Consider the following 21,473-nt stretch of genomic DNA (forward strand, 5'->3'; position numbering starts at 1 on the left):
TTGACAGGAGTTATGCATAGCCTGATCTTGGCAGGGAAAACAAAACAAAACCTAAAATGACCAGTTTTCCAATCTTTATTGCAATGCTTTATCTATGTGGTCTGTGCTTTAGATTCTTTTCTAATAGGACTGTATATTAAGATCTTTATCTCAGTACTCAACTCAAAACAAATAAAAAATATGAGAATTTCAGATACAGAATACTGTTGATATACCTATGCTAGAGAAGTTATATGTTATTTTATTTTTTTGTAGCTAAATTTGTCTGCTAACACTCATGACTGCCAAAACAATCTTTTTCACTACATGTATACTTCTGGCTGCTTCTTATTTTATAGCAAGTATGTGTCTTCCATCCATACCCAGGACTTTACAGTTCCACTCTATACTCATTGGCTCTGTATTATTATGGGAAGAAATTTGGGTACTCTAGGACTGTCTGAAATGGAATCGATTATTTTGAAATATAAATATTCAGTGTTGTTGGTGGGTTCAAGTAGAAGATGGACCGTCTTGTGGATGTTCAGGAGCGAATTTATTTAAGTCATGGATCAAACATGCATCCATACTATTTAATGCACCAATGTGCTATCTGTATCCAAAAGCTCTGCCTTCTCCTATTAAAATGTCAAAAACTCTGTGCTTCTAGGGTAAAATCCTGTACATATCCCTAATCAAATCCCTCCTCATCTACTCAGTGACACCACTCCAGCAATTCTCCCTCTGTCTCCTGTATCTTCAGTGTTTCCACTAGACAAACACAATGTAATATTCTCCATCTTTAAAACAAATTCCTCCCTTGAGGAAGAATAAGCTCTCTCACTGCTTATCTCTGTCTACTTACCACCACTGCACTTCTCTACTCTGCCTTGCAGCAATACTCTTAGAAATAGATCTTATATACGTCTCAATTTCCTCCGTTTGCTTTTCTGTTGACTCAACACCAGTCAGCTTTTTTGTTATTCTGAACCTCAGAATTATCTTGCCAAAGGATAGAAGATGGGGGCATTTATAACCTGGAGTCCCACCTACCCGTTACTATGTGATCCTTACCTGACCACAGAAGCTGAGTGAATTTTTTCTGTTTTGGAAAAAGCCTTGAGAAGGTAAGCAGAAAATCTTGGAGGTTGTTAGCATGAACTGGAACTGTCTACCATAGTTTCAGCTGAGCTTGGAGATTGACCAAAGGGATATGATGCACAGGACACACACAAAAAAAGTGTCTGCTTTGATCTTTCCTATGTTTGGTCCATCTTATTCTCTTTTCCCAAATCCTTCTCATTTTCCTAACCTTGAAACTGGCATGCCCCAGGAGTTAATCCTTGACCCTTTTCTTCTCTAATTATATTTACACTTACCTGACCTTACACAGTCTAATCACTTTGAAATAATGTTTATAATGTTAAACTCCAACTTTATTTTTGCTTCTTTCCTAAATTCTAGACCAATATATCAGTTCCTATACATCATCTTTACTTAGATATTAGCTCAAAACCAAACTTTTCACATACACTTATCATACAACCCAGCAACTTTCCTCCAAGCAATCTACCCATGAGAAATAAAAACCTATGACTTGCATGTGAATGGTCAATGCCGCATTATTTAGAATAGTTCAAAACTGGGGGATGGGGAAGGGACAATAATGGTATCATATCCACACAAGAAAATATTATTTAGCAGTAAAAAGGAATGAGGTACAGTTGCCTGCTGTAATGAGTTATATGAATAAGTCTCAGAACTTCTTCCTAAGTAAAAGAAGCCAGATACAAAGCCTACATATTGTATGATTCTGTGTCTATGAAATGTCAGAATAGGTGAATCTGCCAAGACAAAAAATTGTTTAGTTATTGCCAGGGGCTTGAGACATACATGAGGAGTTACTACTGCAAGTAGGCCCAAAGCATCTTTTTGAGGGTGATATAAATGTTCAGAAATTAGATTGGATTGATCTAATTTATGAAAAATCATTAAATTATAAACCAATGTGAGTGAAATTTATGATATGGAAACTATACTTCAAAAATATTACTAAAAATAACTCTAATTTTGATATTCTGCTGTAAATTTTCTTCTTTCTTTCTCATTTCAGAGCATATCAGCATTGCTTTACCAGTTTGGTAAGGAAGAAGCTTTGGAATCATTTTTGGCTCCTTCTTCTTCCATCACAAACCTTATGTCTCACTTCTATTACCACTGATCTCCCTGCCCATTCCCACACTAGCATGACGTCACTCTCTTTTGCCTGGACTGCAACAACCCCAGCCAGTCTCCATGCATTAATCCCTGTACTTTATGATTTATTTTCCATATAACAAATTATTCTACTTATTTGTTCAAAATCCTTCAGTGCCTTTCCTTTTCACTCAGACCAAAACCCAAAGATGTCACCATTGTAGGATTTCCAGATACAATACAGGGTACTCAATTCTACATGAATGTCAAATGAACAACCAATATGTGTGTGTGTGTATGTGTGTGTGTACATATATGTATATATGTATTGTATATATATATACATTGTTATATGTGTATATATACACATATATGTATATATACACACACATATATAAAGATTTTGTTTATTTATTCATGAGAGACACAGAGAGGCAGAGACACAGGCAGAGGGTGAAGCAGGCTCCAGGCAGGGAGCCCGATGTGGGACTCGATCCTAGGACTCTGGGATCACGCCCTGAGCCAAAGGCAGATGCTCAACTGCTGAGCCACCCAGGCATCCCAACAAATGCATATTTTTGAATTACATATTTCCTCTGCAATATTTGGGTCATACATATATTAGAACTATTCGTTGTTTATCTAAATTTCAAACTTAACATTCTGTATCTTTATTTGCTAAATCTAGCAGCTCTCCATCCAAAAGTGCTCAATAATCTGGGCTCTCACTCTCTCTCTTAAATTGCCATCCTCCTTGTTGTTTTTGCTCAAATTATTGAGGTCTTTTCACAACTTTCAAACAAGCTAAGAGCAATCTAACCAGAATGCCTTTGAGTTTGCTCTTCCTTGTATCCAGAAAGCTTTCCCTCCAAATATCGGTCTGGTTTGTTTTCCCATTTCATTTACCTTTCTGCCCAGATGACCGATCTGCATAGAAGCCTTTCCTGCTCAAGCAGTCAACAACTACTCTTGCCATGAACCATATCTCAGTTCTCTCTTTTGGCTTTCCCTATCTTCTTAGCACCTTTCACAAATGGCCATGTAACACATTTGTTTTGTCTATCTCTAACAATGAAGTAGAGGCAGAAAGTTTGCCTTTTGGCACTTCTGTACACAAAAGGACTAGAATAATATTTGACAGATAATAAGCGATGTGTAAATTCAGTCATCCATCCATTCATCCACTTATGTAGCTAATCATCCATTCAACATTTTTCCTTTTCTATGTTCTAGGTTTCAAATCACAAGTAGTGATACTGTCCATGGATCAAGTAGTGTATTTTTAGAAGGCAAGTGGAAAAAGTGAAGCAAGGGTGTGGTGAAGCTAACAGAGACAAATTGACAGACAGAAATAGATATGTGTCTGTAGACTAATAATGGCAGGATAAGTTGGATGGGAGCATGGTTCCTGCACTTGTATCCCTGAGTGACAAGCCCGCCCACCCAACTGGAGTTCAGGGGAAAGGTTAAATCGAGAGACAGTATTTGGGACTCATCTGCCTAGGGGTGATAGTTAAAACTGACGTATCCTGAGTTCCTGTCAGCAGCTGCTCCCACGTACTCGAGAACTCTCCATTAACATTTAAACTGACTGTCAAGTCCATAATTTTGTCCTCTCTCTTCCATCAATTACCTTCTTCCTTTTAAAATGTTGAAGTCCTCCCTGTCCGTTGGCACATTTGCCATTGCCTATCCAGTTCTCCAGGATTCTCTATTTTCAAAATGATTTCACTTTAGTCTCCAGCCTTGTTCCATCTTATATCTCCTTTCCTTCGTTTCTCTACTTCCTCATTATCTCACTTCAACCATTGAATTGAAATTGAATTTTCCAAGGTCAGCAATCCCAAATCCATTTGTGTTTTTCTGATCTTCATTCTCTTGGACTTCTCAGGTGAATATGAGACCATTGGCCATAAACAAACACACATTTATACACACACATATATGCATATACATATATCTTTTCCCCCCTTTGAGTTCCCCAGCATTACTCAACAAAGCCTGTTTCTTTTTCCCTACTACCTTTATAACCTTGATTCTTCCCTGAACAATTCAGTTATCTTTCTCTCTGTTTTTGTCCTCAAATGTCAATAATCCTCAACATTCTGTAATCAACTTTCTGTTGCTCCTTCTATAGTCTCTTGTCTGTAGAAGCTTTTTATAGCCTTAAAACTTTGAATTACAATACTAGGTATATGCCTCCCCAGTCTACATAACTTGTCTGGATTCTTCTCCAACTCCAGTAACACATCACTATTTGTTTTATGTATTCATTTTAATGTACTAAAGATATAAACATTTTAACATGTTCCAGCATTACTTAACAATTGATATGTCCTGTCTTCCCAAATAGATTTTTATCTTAGTTAGCAGAATAAGTTCTGACATATGTTTCTTTCCAAAAATTGTCTTTATATATTTGATAATCGAACAAATTGTGTTTTAGATGAAAAGGAAACTGAAAAGATTAATTCATTTTTATAGATTAAGGAGCATACATAAATGTGTACTAAGCATTTTCCTTTTTTTATTAGTCATCTTACTCTACCATTTTAGGGGGTAAAGTACCAGTGGTACTTTAGGAAAGTAAGATGGGAAAAATTGTAGATACATACACATTTATTGTTCATACTCACATTTTTTGGTGTCTTTCATCATACTAACCTTCATATCATCTTCATTTATGCCAGATATAGCCATCAAGTCCTACCTTAAACCTGTGTTCTATGCTTTCTTCTGATTCTGTCCAACTCCAAAGATAGTGATAAAGCAGCCAGCTCTGTTGGGAGAGCTCTGAGTGTGATCTCTGTTCAAAACCAACCCCCCTCATTTCTAGTGAGCCCCCTCTGTGTCTCAGTGTCTAATAACCTGCTCAGTGGGTAACAGGATTGCCATGCAATAAAATTTTGCTAGAATTGACATTCTGTCTCTTTAAAAATATTTAGCATTTATACTTGCAAACTTTTGAATTTGAGAGAATTTACACTGAAAAGGAATATATTCACAGAATTTTATAAAAAACCAATAGTGATACAGGTAGGCATGAATATGGACATAATATTTCAATCAATATGTATGCTTTGGTTTTAACTATTTACAGAAAATAAGGTTAGGTATAAATGAATACCTGTTAAATTTATAGTCTGTGACAAAGAAAACTTGATTGCAGAGGGATGATGAAAAGGTAAGAAGGGGGTTCTAATTTAATAAAAAGAACAAAAATAAAGATAGGACAGTATGAATAAAGAGGAAAGGAAAAATGGCAATTTAGAAAAGGCAAGAATAACCAGAGAAATGTATAAATCAACCAACACAAAAGATCTGTCAGTTTCATCATAGGAGTGTACTATTCCCAAAGCAACACAGCTTTTAATTTCTTAGGCGCCATGACCAAATCTTTAAAAACATATCAGTTAAAAAAATAAAAAATATATATCAGTGATATACAATATTCATTTCAGTCATGTGGGGAAAAAAAGAATTTCAAATAATTGGCATGGTGTGAAATAGGAGTTATTTAACTGCCTAGCCTTGTGATTTTAATATGTACACAAGACTACCTAAAGAACACATGTGAAGTTAGAAAGAAAATCATTAAGAATATACTTTATGGTAAAGTTAGTAGAGCTCGAGTACTTAATGTTGCTTAAGCCCAATTTGATAATTTGAGGTTTTAAAAGTAAGCTGTTATATATGATTTGTTTCTATTATATAACATTTAATTATATGACTGTGTATTTTATCATATTGTTATATGAAACACAATTATATGTGAGAAATTTTCTTATAAATTTATATTTATCTTACTAATGTAAATTAGTATCATAATTATCATAAAATTTATAAATGTGTTTATCATCATTTTTACTTAACCGATGAGGAAATGGGAATAAGAAATAATAGGCAACTACAGATTACAAACAATATCTTAGTGAATCCCAAAGATCACGCTCTGTTTTCCACACTATTTTGCCCCCCTAGATTTGCAAATCAAAATGAGGATATAATTTACATGGGTTAATCTGTCTTTATATCTCAAAATATAACCTACAGTTATATTTCACAATCCACTCTAAGTGATTTTAGCCCAAATAGAGCTAAAATTTATGAATCTAGTTCTACCATTAAAATGCAAACATTAAAATGTTATCATGTAGTTATCTTTGACCATCAAATTTCCTAGCTCAAAATAATCTGTGAGACCAATATCTAATAGTGACAAGAAGGAGGGAGGGAGTTGGAAGGAAAAGTATGGACTGCTGGCTGTCTCTGGAAGGAAGGCTCAGAAAGAACTCACTGAAGACAGGTGTGTGGGTATGTGTGTGCGTGTGTGTGTTTGGGAAGGGTGAAGAAGGAGCACTGAGCTCCTTAGGTAAAGGAACAGGTACCAAAATGGGAAAGGGAGTGTGAGTCCACCAAAAACAAATTTCTAACTATGCCTTGGATTTGGTGCTTAAGAGTAGGACAGGACATTAAAATTCAAGTTGGTATAGCTAGCATGCTTCACTGATTTGAACATGTATATGTTTTCCTATTTTAAACTCTTTGAAGTCAAGATGTCCATTATATTTTACATGATAAGAGAGTATTAGATCATTGTTAAATTGGTAGCATTTTTATTTCCTAGTGGTGGTAAATCTCACAAGGTAATGGCACCGTAGATTTGATGAAGGGGATTAAGTGAGGTTCATCTGAAATTGAAAAGAAAATATGCATGAGCCCGTTCTGAGGTTCTCTAGTGAGCTCAGCTTCACTTCTGGTGATAATTCTATTTTTCTCTGAATTTTCTTAGTCTTTAATGATAAGAATAATATCTCCTAAGTGTGCCATTCAAGTTTCTTGTCTGCTGCATTCCTCTGTGAAGATGATGTGATGTTGATTGAGAAAAGGAGTTAAAACTCCATATATATAAGCAGTCTATAGAAAAGCTATTGAAGTCTTCATGGCATTGAAAATAGAATTCTAAATATCTCATAGGATTCAGGATACTTTTACTTTCTAAGGAATTTTCCTATTTTGCAAGCTGGGTGATTTTTGTAAACTTCTGAAGTCAGAAAATATTTTAAGCTGGTCTGAGATATAAAGGTTGAGTTCAAGGTAAAAGAAAGTCTCCAGTTGAATAAACGGAGTAGTAAACTCAGAAAGCAAAAGCTCTGAGCTGTATGTTTCTAGCTGGATTCTCAGTTTTTGTTTTGTTTTTTAATAAGGCATAGTTTCCCATGCAGTAACATATGGTTTCAATATTTGAGCATTCTCAGCCATTTCCCCCATATGTTTGTTGTAATCAACTAACCACACATGGCCAAATTCTGCCCTTAGATGAGTGTGGAGAATGCTCACTGGGGTCGAGGAAAGCAAGCACATTTCATGCAGCAACCTATGGTGTACAAACCAGACTTCTGTCACTATTTGCACAACAATGAATAGTGCAAATGAATGATTATTCATACATTTCAGAAGTGACTCTGATTGCCGGAGCTCTTTTGTTCTGGGAATGTCTGAGGTTAGCTGTTTGACCAAGGAGTTATTGAAAGAGTAGAGGAAAGTTAAGCGTGAAGATGTGCATGCATTGGGTAGGGGGATGGGGAGCATCAAAAATTTGGGGGTGTGGCATGCCATAGATATCCAAAGCATTATTCTTATTTCATTCATTCCACAAGTCAGCACTCTTTGAAGCAATGAGTAGACGTTGTCTGCTCTCATAGAGCTCCCAATCTAGATATCCTACCGACAATAAACAAACAAAATAATAAACCAGGAAATTTGTGTAAGTTAATAAAACTGATAAAACAGGATAATATTGAGAGTGATGGGAATATTTTTGCTAGGGTACTTCGAAAAAGTACTCTCTGTCTAGATGTGATATATGACTTGAGACCATAATGGTGTGAAGGAGCCAGCCGTGTGACATCAAGGGTGGAAGTAAGAATAAGAAGAGGGCCCTGAGGCTTGGACAAACCTGATGGTTTATGGAAAGAAGTAGGATTGCATGTACAGACCAGATCATGAAGGTTGGGATAGACCATAGGAAATTTTGTGGATATTAGTCTAATACAATGGAATGCAAACGAGTGAAGCAAGTTGATTTATTTACATATTTATATTTAATATACCATTACAAGTGCTTTGCGCAATGTATTATGACAATAATGGGAATGAAAATTGTGACACTGGCAGGAATGTTTCAAGAAATATTAAAAATCTAGGATATAATTTTGATTTTCTGGGATATAATTGTTTAGGCAGAGAGTCCTTGTCTACCTACATATAACCCTTTTTAAAAAAGATTTTATTTATTAATTTATTTTAGAGAGAGAGAGAGAAAGAGTGCAAGTCAGGGAAGGAGCAGAAGGGGAGGGTAAGAGAAGGGGGAAGAATCCCAAGGAGACTCTGTGGTGAGCCCTAAAGGGTACTCTCCCTCACAACCCTGAGATCATGACCTGAGCCCAAACCAAGAGTGGAATGCTCAACTAAATGAGCCACCCAGTTGCCCCAAATCTGTGAAGATATATGTTTCTGTGAGTTTTAAGGGGGAAAATATGGACGTGGAAGGATGTACATGTAAACCTCATGTAACTAACAGAAACACACTTACATCCATGATAATTATGTAATTCATTCCATTAAATGGAATGAAAGGTATTGTGATGATAGAATTCTTTTTGATTGGTAAAGATTTTTGAAAATAGAAAAAAAATGAGGGGATCCCTGGGTGGCTCAGCGGTTCAGCGCCCCATTGATCCTGGAGTCCCGGAATCGAGTCCCACATTGGGCTCCCTGCATGGAGCCAGCTTCTCCCTCTGCCTGCATCTCAGCCTCTCTCTCTCTCTCATGAATAAATAAATACAAAATCTTTTTTTAAAAAAAGAAAAAAATAAAGAATGTATTTGGAAATAATTAAGTGCTTTCTAAAATCAGAATTTGGCAGAGGCATATAAAATACATCTTTATTACCCCTGTGCAATTTCCATTTGGACAATGTTTTATTCACTTTAAATGTGATATAGTGATATTTAAACATCAATATTAAGGCTATTACATTTATTTGAAAGGAGTTTAATTTTCAAAATAGCAAAAGTAAACTTTTTGACATATGAGAATGTAATTATCTAGCATTTAATCTTTCCATTTTTGCTAAGATAATGATGAAAGTGAAATTACAGAGAAAAACTAAATACTTGAAAATGTTTAACAAATATTTGCAGGTAGATTTATCTTCCAGATATTTGTATTTTCAGCTTTTAATTTCCTCACTAACTTCCATGGCACTTTCAAATAGTTATTTGTGTTCAGTGACATACAGAGATTTATATTGAACTAAGATTGCCTTGCCACAGAAAAAGGTAATCTGATAAAGATAGGATGATTGAACTTTGGGGATTTTGAAAGAGCATGGGTTTTCTAAGTTAATTTGTATGTAAGTGCAAGAATTACCTATTTATTGACTGTATCAGTAAGATAGGCTAGTTTATGCTGTGGTAACAACCAATTCCAAATTTCAGTGGCTCAGAACAACAAAATTTATTTTTCCCTTATGTTCCATGTCGTTGGCAGGAAAGTTTTGCTTTTCATGGTCACGTGGCAATCTGGGTTGAAGGTGATGCCATAATTTTTCTTTTTATTTATTTATTTCTTTTTAATCTTTGTTAGATAAAAATCACCCAATGCGGAACTCACTGTGTAAAGTGTGCAACTGAGTGGTTTTTGGTATATTTGCAGTATTGTACAACCATCACCACTATTTCATTCCTGTTAGGGATAGTGGTAATGTTTATCTGTTTATTTGTCAACAGTGAATCCTAACTCCTGTTTCTTTTACCCCTGAGCAAACATTAACCTCCTTTCTGTCTTTATGGATTTGCCTGTTCTGGAAACTTCATATGAGTAGAATCATACCATAGTTAGTCTTTTGAGACTGGCTACTTTTACTGGCATAATAGTTTTAAAGTTCATCCATTTAGTGGCATGCATCAGGGCATCTTTCCTTTTTATTGCCAAATAATATTCCCCTGTAAGGATATAACACATTTGTTTATCCATTCATCAGTTGATGGACATTTGGATTATTTCCACTTTTTGGGTATTATGGATAATCCTTCTATGAACATTTGTGTACAAATTTTTGTGTAAACATGTTTTCAATTCTGTTAGGGGCAGACGTACAAGTGGAATAGTTGTAACATATGGTAACTCTCTATTTATTTTTTAAGAGGAATTGCCAAACCATTTTCCATAGCTCCGCCATTTTATACTTAACAATGTACATGGTTCAGTTTCTCCACATCCTCACTAATACTTGTTATTTTTGCTATTTTTTTCTTAATGGAGTCCTTGGGTATCAAGGGGTATTTCACTGTGGTTTTGATTTGCATTTTTCTAATGATGAATAAAGTTGGACATCTTCTTATATGTTTTTTGGCTGTTTGTATACCTTCATTGGGGTAATGGTCTATTCAAATCTTTTGCCAGTTTTTCCATTGAATGCTCTTGGTAACTCCGTCAGAAATTGATTGACCATAAAAAATTGATTGACCATAGATGAATGGGTTTATTTCTCAACTCTCAATATTGTTCCCTTGATCTATTATTTAGCCTTGTGCCAGTATCATATTGTATTAATTACTGTAGCTTTGCAGTAAGTTTTAAAATAGGAGAATGTGAGTCCTTCAAACATATTCTTATTATTCAAGATTGTTTTGCTATCTGGAGTCCCTTTCATTTTGTTATGAATTTTAGAGTCAGCTTGTCCTTTTCTGCCAAAAATTAACCTGGAGTTTTGAAAGGCATTATACTGAATCTGTACATCAATTTGAGGAATATTGCATCTTAATAATATTAAGTCTTGTAGCCCATTAACCAAGGGCTTGGTTAAATGAATTTCCATTTATTTAAATCTCCTTGATTTATTGAAAATTTTTTTCTAGTTTTCAGCATACAATATTGAATATATAGCCACATCTTCTTTATCCATTCATCTGTAGATGGGCATTTGAGTTGCTTTCATATTTTGGCTATTGTAAACAATGCTGCAACAAACATAGAGGGGCATGTATCTTTTCACATTAGTGTTTTTGTATTTTTTAGATAATTACCCAGTAGTGGAATTAGTGGATCATATGGTAGTTCTATTTTTAATTTTTTGAAGACCCCCCCCCATATTATCTTCCACCAGTTTGCATTCCACCCAACAGTGTGAAGTTTCCTTTTTCTCCACAGCCTCACTAACATTTGTTTCTTATGTTTTTGGTTTTAGCCATTGTGACAAATGAAGTGATATCTCATTGTGGTTTTGATTGTCGTTTCCCTGATGATGAGTAATGTTGAGCATTGTTTGATGTGTCCCTTGGTCATCTGTACATCTTTGGAGAAATGTCTGTTCATGTTTTCTACCCCTTTGTAATTGGATAATTTGGGTTCTTCTGGTGTTGAGTTGTTTAAATTTTTTATATATTGTGGATATTATTATTGTTTTTTACATATGAGGTTATGCCATCTGCAAATATATAATTGGACTTTTTAGTGTTTTTTACATATGAGGTTATGCCATCTGCAAATATATAGTTGGACTTTTTTCTTTACAAACTGGATGATTTTCTTTCTTTCTCTTACCTAAATGCCCTAGACAAAAATCATTTACAGTGTTGAAAGAAGTGATGAAAATAGATATCTTTGTCTGGGTCCTCACCTTAGAGGGAAAGTTTATAGTCCTTTACCATTAAGTATGATGTTAATTGTGGGTTTTTCATAGATGCCTTTTATCAGGTTGAAGATTTCTTTTGCATTCCTTACTTTTGAGTATTTTATTCTGAATCTTTGTTGGATTTTCCTAGATGCTTAAATGCTTTTTCTGTGTCTATTGAGATGAGTGTGCATATGTTTATTCTTTTAATAAGATATATGTCATTTATTAACTTTAATATGTTCAACAAATTTTTCATTCCTGGTATAATCCTACTAGATAGTATTATGTAATCCTTTTTACATACTGCTGAATTCTACTTGTTAGTATTTTAGCTATATTCATAAAATATCAATTTGTTGTCTTCTTTTGATACTTTGACTTTAGAATTAGAGTAACATTGGCCTCATAGAATAGTTAAGAAACATTTTTCTCTTTGATTTTTTTCAAGGAGTTTAAAAAGGATTGATGTCAATTCTTGTTTAGATCTTTAGTATAATAAGGCTGGCTAATGGTTTATCTATCTTATTAATTCTTTCAAAGAACCAACTCCTGGTTTTCTTGATCTGTTCTACAGTTCTTCTGGGCTCTATTTCATTGAGTTCTGCTCAAATCTTCATTTACTCTCTTCTTCTGCTTAGTGTAGGTTTTATTTGCTGTTTTGTCTCCAGTTCCATTAGGTGCGAGGTTAGCTTGTGCATTTGAGTTTTTCCCAATTTTTTGAGGGATGCTTGTATTGTGATGTATTTCCCTCTTAGGATTGCTTTTGCTGTATCCCAAAGATTTTGAAAGGTTGTATCCTCATTTTCATTAGTTTCCATGAATCTTTTTAACTCTTCTCTAATCTCCTGGTTGACCCATTCATCTTTTAGTAGGATGCTCTTTAACCTCCATGTGTTTGAGTTTCTTCCAAATTTCTTCTTGTGATTGAGTTCTAATTTCAAAGCATTGTGGTCTGAAAATATGCAGGGGACAATTCCAATCTTTTGGTATCAGTTGAGACCTGATTTGTGACCCAATATGTTGTCTATTCTGGAGAAAGCTTCACGGGCACTACAGAAGAATGTGTATTCAGTTGCGTTCGGATGCAAAGTTCTATATACCTCTGTGAAATCCATCTGGTCCAATGTATCATTTAAAGCCCTTGTTTCTTTGGTGATGTTGTGCCTAGAATATCTGTCATTTGCAGACAGTGCCATGTTGAAGTCTCCTACTATTAGTGTATTATTATCTAAGTATGTCTTTACTTTGGTTATTAATTAATTGATATACTTGGCAGCTCCCACATTAGGGGCATAAATATTCATGATTGTTAGGTCTTCAACATGGATAAAACTGGAGGGTATTACACTGAGTGAAGTAAGTCAATCAGAGAAGGACAAACATTATATGGTTTCATTCATTTGGGGAATATAAAAAATAGTGAAAGGGGTTCAAGGGGAAAGGAGAAAACATGAGTGGGAAATATCAGAGAGGGAGACAGAATATGAGAGACTCCTAACTCTGGGAAACGAACGAGGGGTAGTGGAAGGGGAGGTGGGCAGGGGCGATGGGGTGAGTGGGTGACAAGCACTTAGGGGGGCACTTGATGGGATGAGCACTGGGTGTTATACTATATGTTGGCGAATCAAACTCCAATAAAAATATACAAAATAAAATAAAATCTGAATCAAAAAAAATCTTTGGTGTAATACACTGGTGAAACTATCTGGCTCTGGTTGTTTTGTTTTTGTTGTTGTTGGGCTTTTTTTTTTCTTTTGGTTTTTTTTTTTTTTTTTGGTTGGGAAATTTTTTATTAATAATTCAATCTTTTTGTTTGTAATAGTTCTACCCAGATTTTCTATTTCTCTCTGATTTCTTCTTTTTAAAAATTTTTTAAATTTATTTATGATAGTCACATAGAGAGAGAGAGAGAGAGGCAGAGACACAGGCAGAGGGAGAAACAGGTTCCATGCACCGGGAGCCCGATGTGGGATTCGATCCGGGGTCTCCAGGATCGCGCCCTGGGCGAAAGGCAGGCGCCAAACCGCTGTGCCACCCAGGGATCCCTCGCTGATTTCTTCTTGAATCTATTTTGCTAGATTGTGTGTTTTTAAGAATTTGTTCATTTCATCCAGGTTACTTGTGGAAATACAATCATTCATAGTAGTTTCTTATAACTATTTTTATCTCTGTAAAGTGAGAAGTAATGTCCCACTGTCATTTCTGACTTTAGTGGTATTCTCTTTTGGTTCTTTATCAGTATATTCATAGATTTGTCTATTGTTTTCATTGTTTTTTCTATATTTTTAATTTCTTATTTCAGTTATTGCCACTCTAATCTTTGTTCTTCATTCCTTTTTGCTGGGTTTAGTTTTCTCCTTTTTTTCCCCCAGTTTCTTAGGATGGAAAATTGATTTGCAATATCTCTTTTATTAAAGTAGGTATTTAAAGCTACTTTATTTCTTTAAGAATTGCATTTACTATATTTCATAAGTTTTGGTATTTTGGCATTTTTGTTATTTTCTCCAGTTTTTTCTCATTTCTCTTGTGCTTTCATCTTTGGCTCACTTATTATTTAGGAGCATGTTGTTTAATTTCCACATATTTGTGAATTATTCTTTTTCCATTCTGTTACTGACTTTTAGTTTCATTTCATTGTGATTATAGAATATATTTTTACAATTTCAGTCATATTACATTTATTGAAATTCTGTGCCCTAACATATGGTCATCCCTGGAGAATGATGTGCTCTTGAGAAAAATATGAACTCTGCTGTTGTTCAGTAGAATGTTCTATAGATGTCTACTTGTCTATTAAGTTAGCTCTATTTGGTTTGCACTATTAGAGCTCTTTGCTTACACTGTTGTTCAAGCCCTTTATTTGCTATTGATCCTCCATCAAGTTCTAGCTTTTTCTGAAAGTAGGATGTTGATGTCTCCCACTATTATTAATGATATTTTCTCTTCCAATCTTTCAGTTTTTTTGCTTTGGGTATTTTGTTACTATATGAATATATATTTATAATTGTTATATCTTCTTATAACATTATAGAATTCCCTCCTTTGTCTCTGTTAACAGTTTTTGTCTTAAAGTCTATTTTTTATTTTATATGTAGAGCAACTCCAGCTTTCTTTTGATTACCATTTGCGTGGAATATCTTTTTCCGTCCTTTTATTTTCAACTTATTTTATTGTACCATTTTAATTCCTTTGTCATATATTTTAAAATATATTTTTAACTATGTTCTTTTGTTACCCTAGTGATTTGAAGAAACATTTTAATTTGTAATAATCTAGTTCATATTAATGCTAAGTTAACTTCAATAGTGTACAAAGACTTTGCTCCTCTATGACTCTGTTGTCCCTCACCTTTAAGCTCTATTGTCACAATTTATCTCTTCCTATATTGTGTCCAAGAACACAGATGTACAATTATTATCTGTGCATTTCTGTTTTAAATCAAATAAGAAAAAGAAGAATTTACAAACAAAAATATATTATTATGTCATTTATGTTTACCGGAGTCATTGACCAGTTTATAAAAGTTTCTATAACTAATTAATTAATTTGTTTTTTAAATTTCTTTCTGGATTCAAGTTACTGTCTGTTGTCCTTTCATTTTGGTCTGAAGAACTCCTTGAAGGGTAGACATGTTAGCAATGAACTCAATTTTAGTTTATCTGAGAGTATCTAAATTACTCTTTAATTTTTAAATGAGAGTTTTGCTGGATCTAAACTTATTGTCAGGATTTTTGAATTTGTTTTTTCTCTTAGCATTTTACTATGTTATTATACTTTTTTCTAGGCTCTCTGGTCTCTAATGAGATACAGTTTCTACTTTTTTTGAGGATCATTCTATATGATATCACTTCTTTCTTGCTGCTTTCAAAATTCTCTTTTTGTATTTGTCTTCCATCAGTTTGCTTATGATATGTCTAGATATGTATCTCTGAATTTTCCTACTTGGAGTTTATTAACCTTCTTGGATATGTAGATTAACATTTTCTTCAAATTTGGGAAGTTTTCAGACATTATTTTTCCAAATACTCTGTTTATCCCTCTTTTTCCCTCTTTTTCTGAGATGTGAATTATGTGTTTGTTATTATGCTTTATGGTGTCCCATGGATCTCTTAGACTCAATGCATTTTTAAAAATTCTCTTTTTCACAGTTCATCAAGTGACATAATTTCAACTGACCTATCTTCAAGTTCACTGATTCATTTCTCAGCAAGTTTGAATTTGTTTAGCCCCTCTAGTGAATTTTTCATTTCACTTGTACTTTTTAACTCTAGAAAGAAAAGAGTATATATAAATATATTTACTTATATATTTTAATGTATTAAAAGCTACATAAATTTGTACCTATTAAAATAGTCCTTATATTCCCATTTTTGTCTTTCATGTCTGTATCTCTAACTATGATGATTAGTTAAAACTGCCTATTCTACAAGAGCTTTCCTCTAAACATCATATTTACTATGTCTCCTTCCTACATATATACTGTGCTTTATTGTGGCTCACTGTGATGATTCAGCAATGAAGGAAAATAATTCTTAAATGATAAGATGTTTTAAATGATTAACCTAGTAGTTATCAGGGATACTGACAAGACTTGTGCAATAGAGATCTTAAAAGAGAGTAAAGAAGCAAGATTTGTGAAGCTGATATCTAGACCACTGGTGAAACCCTGTCCAGCGTTCATTATTACCATCCTGCATTCTCATTACTTGGTCCCTCTGCCCTGTGAAGGGAGATTGACAAAAGGTTATTTGAAAGGAGGGACAAAAATGGATATGGTGTCTGTCAGTGACATTACAGGCAAGAAAACACATCTTTTCCTGGTTGTACCTCTAGTTAAGTATCTTTACTTATACACTGTTCCCTACTCCCTGTCCCCATCTTCTACTCTATGACCCTCGTAGATGAAGAGAATAAAATATAGACACTGGTTATGAAACGGTAGAGTATTGAATAGAGGGATTTTAGTTGAGTCTTTTCTCTCCATCATTGTATGTTATTGTAAGATGTTCATCATTAACTAGTGCAGACCATGATAAAGAAAATAAATATCCCATTTCTAAAGATTTTCAGAATATAAGAGTCCAAATTTATTTTTAATTTCCTTTTATTATTTCATCCTTTAATATGGAAATGGAAAGTTAGCTCCTGTCTTTATTTTTCTTAGGAAAAATAATTCAAAGTGGCATCAGTTCTACAAAGGAACCAGTCATCATTTCTACATATGGTCTTTCCACTAATACTGATGGTTTAATATTTTGCTGTCACAAAACAGCATAAATAAGCCTGATGATGATTCTATTGAAAAAGTTCCAGAGTACAAGAGTAAAACCTAGCTAAGTTAGCAAAACTTTGTGGGCACCACACATGCCCTGAGCATATCATTAGTGAATTATTCAGAATCTATACTGCCTATCCATCAGATTTGAATACAGGTGAGGTGTGTGTGTGTGTGTGTGTGTGTGTGTGTGTGTGTGTTTTAATTTCTTAATTTTTATTTTTTTAAGTAGGCTCCATGCCCCAAATGGGGCTTGAACTCATTACAGTTAAGAGTTGCATGTTCTCCCAACTGAGCCAGCCAGGTGCCCTTGTGTATGTGTGTTTTGAAGAAATTCCTGTCTTCATGAATGAGATAACAAACCAATAGCAGCATAGGACAACTCACAATCTACTGTGCAAATATTTTTATTGAAACTTTTATGGGCAGCCTGGGTGGTTCAGCAGTTTAGTGTCGCCTTCAGCCCAGGGCCAGATCCTGGAGACCCGGGATCAAGTCCCACATCAGGCTCCCTGCATGGAGCCTGCTTCTCCCTCTGCCTGTGTCTCTGCCTCTCTCTCTCCCTCTCTGTGTGTCTGTCATGAATAAATAAATAAAACCTTAAAAAAGAGAAACTTTTATGATAGTTTCTGTGCCACAAAAGTCCAAGCTCAGATCCAGCTGCTTCCATGGTGTGCCTCCAGCATGAAGCACTGAAGTGACTCCTCAATATTCAACCTAAGGAAAAGGGGCAGGCAAATGAAAAGTGTCATTCTTAACATATACTTAGTATATATTTTAAAGTTACTTCTACAGATGAAATGAGCTGAATAAATGGAATAAAATTGTATTTTAGTTTTTATATAAAACTTTGGGGGTCAATGGTTTTCAGAGTCCACACAAATTCTTGAAGTAAGAAGCTGGGTACTGATGGGTACGGATATACCCATGTTATGAGACATGGGTAAGTTTATGAAAAAAGTTCACAGAGAGCACAGCTTCTGCCCCATAACTGTACTAAATCAAAAGTTGATGTGTGCTGCACAATACGTAGGAATTCACACATGGTGGTAATGACTGCAAAGGCTTAATGTGAGCCTGACATAATGGACGTAGAAGAGTTAATCCAGTAAACAAGGCAGAAAGCTTGCATTACTTTCCGTAATACATAGTATTATACTTTGTACACAAAGGACATTAGTTAAATATTGTGTTTGACTACAAGAGAAATTGAAATGCAATGAAGAATAAGATGAGGCAAAATCATGAGGTTTCCCTATCTTTTTAGCTACTAATGAACAAAAATCTTCATCAATCTTGCTAAACCAGACTTTATAATAATGTTTTAAAATATTTTAAAGATAGAACCACATTAAATATCTGTATTTAAGAGAGAAATAAGGGAAAATAACCAAGCACAGTTCCAATAGAAGAAATGACTAAAGTTTGAGAAAATAGTAGTGTTCAAGCACACCAAGGGGTAGGGTAAGGAGAGGGCAGGGATGAGAAATACTTTTTAAGAACGATGAAATTCTTTCTAGTGTCAACTTATATTGAGGTTAAATAAGAAAATGATTGAAACTTATCCATGTGCAACACTTTTGGCAATGATTTTGGTAGAGTGATAAAAGTTGCAGGCAATGGGAAAAAATCAGGGTAGATATCTGTTGGATGTCAGCAAGTTGAAAGAGTTGACTCTCAATAGTTTCTATATGCCCTGCTGAATGGGAGAAAAGGTTACTTCCTAGGAGTGATGGATTGGGGTTAAGGTACATGTTTTGGAAAGATGGGAATGAGTTTGAAATAGTTGCTGAGAAAAGTGGGTGAGGGAGCTGACCGGGCAGCCCTATGGAACTTACTGGGGCTTCAGACCATGACCATTAAGGGTTACAAATGTTTTGGTGGGGATCCAGGAACTGTTGTGAACTGCCCTATTAAACTTTTGAAGATAAGGACCATATCTCAGCACTCTAACTTCAGCAGATAACATCATGCCTGAACTCTACATATAGGCATAACTCAGAGATATCGTGGGTTTGATTCTGGGCCACCACAATAAAGCGAATATCACAATAAAGTGAGCAAAATGAAGTTTTTGGCTTCCAAGTGCATATAAAATTTATGTTGGCACCACACTGTAATGTATTAAGTGTGTACTGGCATTATGCTCCCTCCAAAAAATGTATATACCTTAATTAAAAAGTATTTCAATGCCAAAAAAAAAAAAATGCTCACCATCATCTGAGCTCTCAGGGAGACATAATCACTGATCACAGATCACCATAACAATTATAACACAAATGAAAAAGTTGGAAATATTACAAGAATTACCAAAATGTGACTCAGAGATATTAAGTGAACAAATGCTGTTGGCAAAATGATGCCGATAGGCTTGCTTGATGTAGAGGTGCCACAAACCTTAAAACCAACCAATCAAACAAAACCAAAAAAAAAAAAAAAAAAAAAAAGACCAAAAAACCAACACAATATCTGTGAAGTGCAGTAAAGCAAAGTATGTATGTAATTATCTATAATTTTTTACTATATGACAATATGCGGATCTATGTCATAGGATGACAATTACTGACTTTTATTCATGGGTGTCATCAGATACATAAACTTCCTGTTATTTGACTATGCCAGTCATGTCCCCAAACTCTCATGCAATAGTTTCTTTCTTTCTTTCCTTTTCTTTCTTTCTTTCTTTTCCCAACTTTTTTCCTAGCCAAGTGATGATAATTATAGATTCCTAATCATCCATTAAATTTTGCAATTGTAAAACCATTTCAGTGGAGATTATTGGTAACAGCAATATTAGTGAAACACCCAAAGAAGAGAATGGCCTACTGGTATGATAAACCTTTTTCTTGATCCTAATTTATAACTCTAGTTATCATCACAGCAATACACCATTCGTTATTGACAAGCAATTAGAGATTCAGTTTCAATTGATAAAATCAATCTTTAGTGCTATATAAATAGTATTAGAACTCTATACCTCATGCTAACCAAATGGAAAAGCATCCTATTTGCTTTGACCCACAAAGCTCTAGACAGGGTTAATTCACAACTAAAACTTGAATGAAAACTTTAAACTGGTTTAGTGGAATGATTACAAATATTGTCTCTCGTTGCTTCTGTTTCCTTAATGCCTTTGAGATGATGACTCCCCCCCACCCCCCACGTGTGTGATTATAAAAGAGCAAAAGGAGAGAGTCTGGGCTTGTGTTCTGTATAGACTAATACGAAGGAATTGACTTGAATGCATGATGGCCAATCCCAGCCATGCCATAGGACAGCTGGGGCAAGGCATATTTCACCTCAATTCGAAACAATCTCTGTGCTTTTCAATTCATTGTAGCTATATGAAAGAAGGGAACAGGCTGGGACTCGGGAAGATCATATAGCTAATTGCTTTCAAATTGAGAGTGTCTGGGATGTATATCAGTCCTTCATTCTAAATTGTGCAGATGCCAGTCTTCACTTAAAAAGTGTACCAAAAAATTGCCTGATCATAGCCACTTTTAAGATCTTTAATGCTTGTCTATGATTAGGGGTAAAATGGCTTTAAATTTTTTTTTCATATAGAAATTCTGGCTTTTCTGTGAAGATCAGCCTCTTCCTAAGCTGCATCAACTTCAAATATTCTGCTGGCAGTGTCCGCACAAGAGGCTGCTAGGCTTCAGTCTGCCACAGGCCCTGGGATTCTACGGGGTCTGGGATCCTATGGTGTATGTCTATTCATTTCAAATAGTTTTCAAAAATAGAAAAATGTGAGAGGATGAATGCTTAATATTAAATGAAAGGGATCTTGAGCTACAAAGCACACATTCTGTCTCTGTTGTACAGAATCATAATTTTGAGGTTGAAATTTATATTCTTAATGTGATTTCAAAGTGGAACACAGCTTTTAAAACAGTAAAACAATAAAGGTGGCCATGCATAGCTTACAGACACCGCTGGGCTGATGATGCCTGCGCCGAAGGTGTCAGAGTTCTCCATGCACAGGTTACTTTTAAAACCAGTCAAGATACGAAGAGAAGTATTAAAACGCTTGAACCATACCCTGAGAAAATAGGGAGTGAGCGAGGGAGATACCTGAGAGTTTTGCATCAACACTTCCAATATCGAGACTTACATTCTCATTTTGTTTCTGCCTGGGTTCTCCGGCCACACTATCATGTTAATGGTATCTTGCAACTCCGGGATATCATTAAAAATATGTGAAATCCTCATTTATATTGTCTTCGGTTTGCATTTATTCTTATGTATCTTAAGGGCTTCCTTAATTGCAAAAGGTATAAAGCTCAAAAAGTCCAGCGCAAGTCTCCTTGTGAATCACAGTGAGGACCATGGAGCGTG

Source organism: Vulpes vulpes, chromosome 14, assembly GCF_048418805.1.
Source record: "Vulpes vulpes isolate BD-2025 chromosome 14, VulVul3, whole genome shotgun sequence".
Lineage (NCBI taxonomy): Eukaryota > Metazoa > Chordata > Mammalia > Carnivora > Canidae > Vulpes > Vulpes vulpes.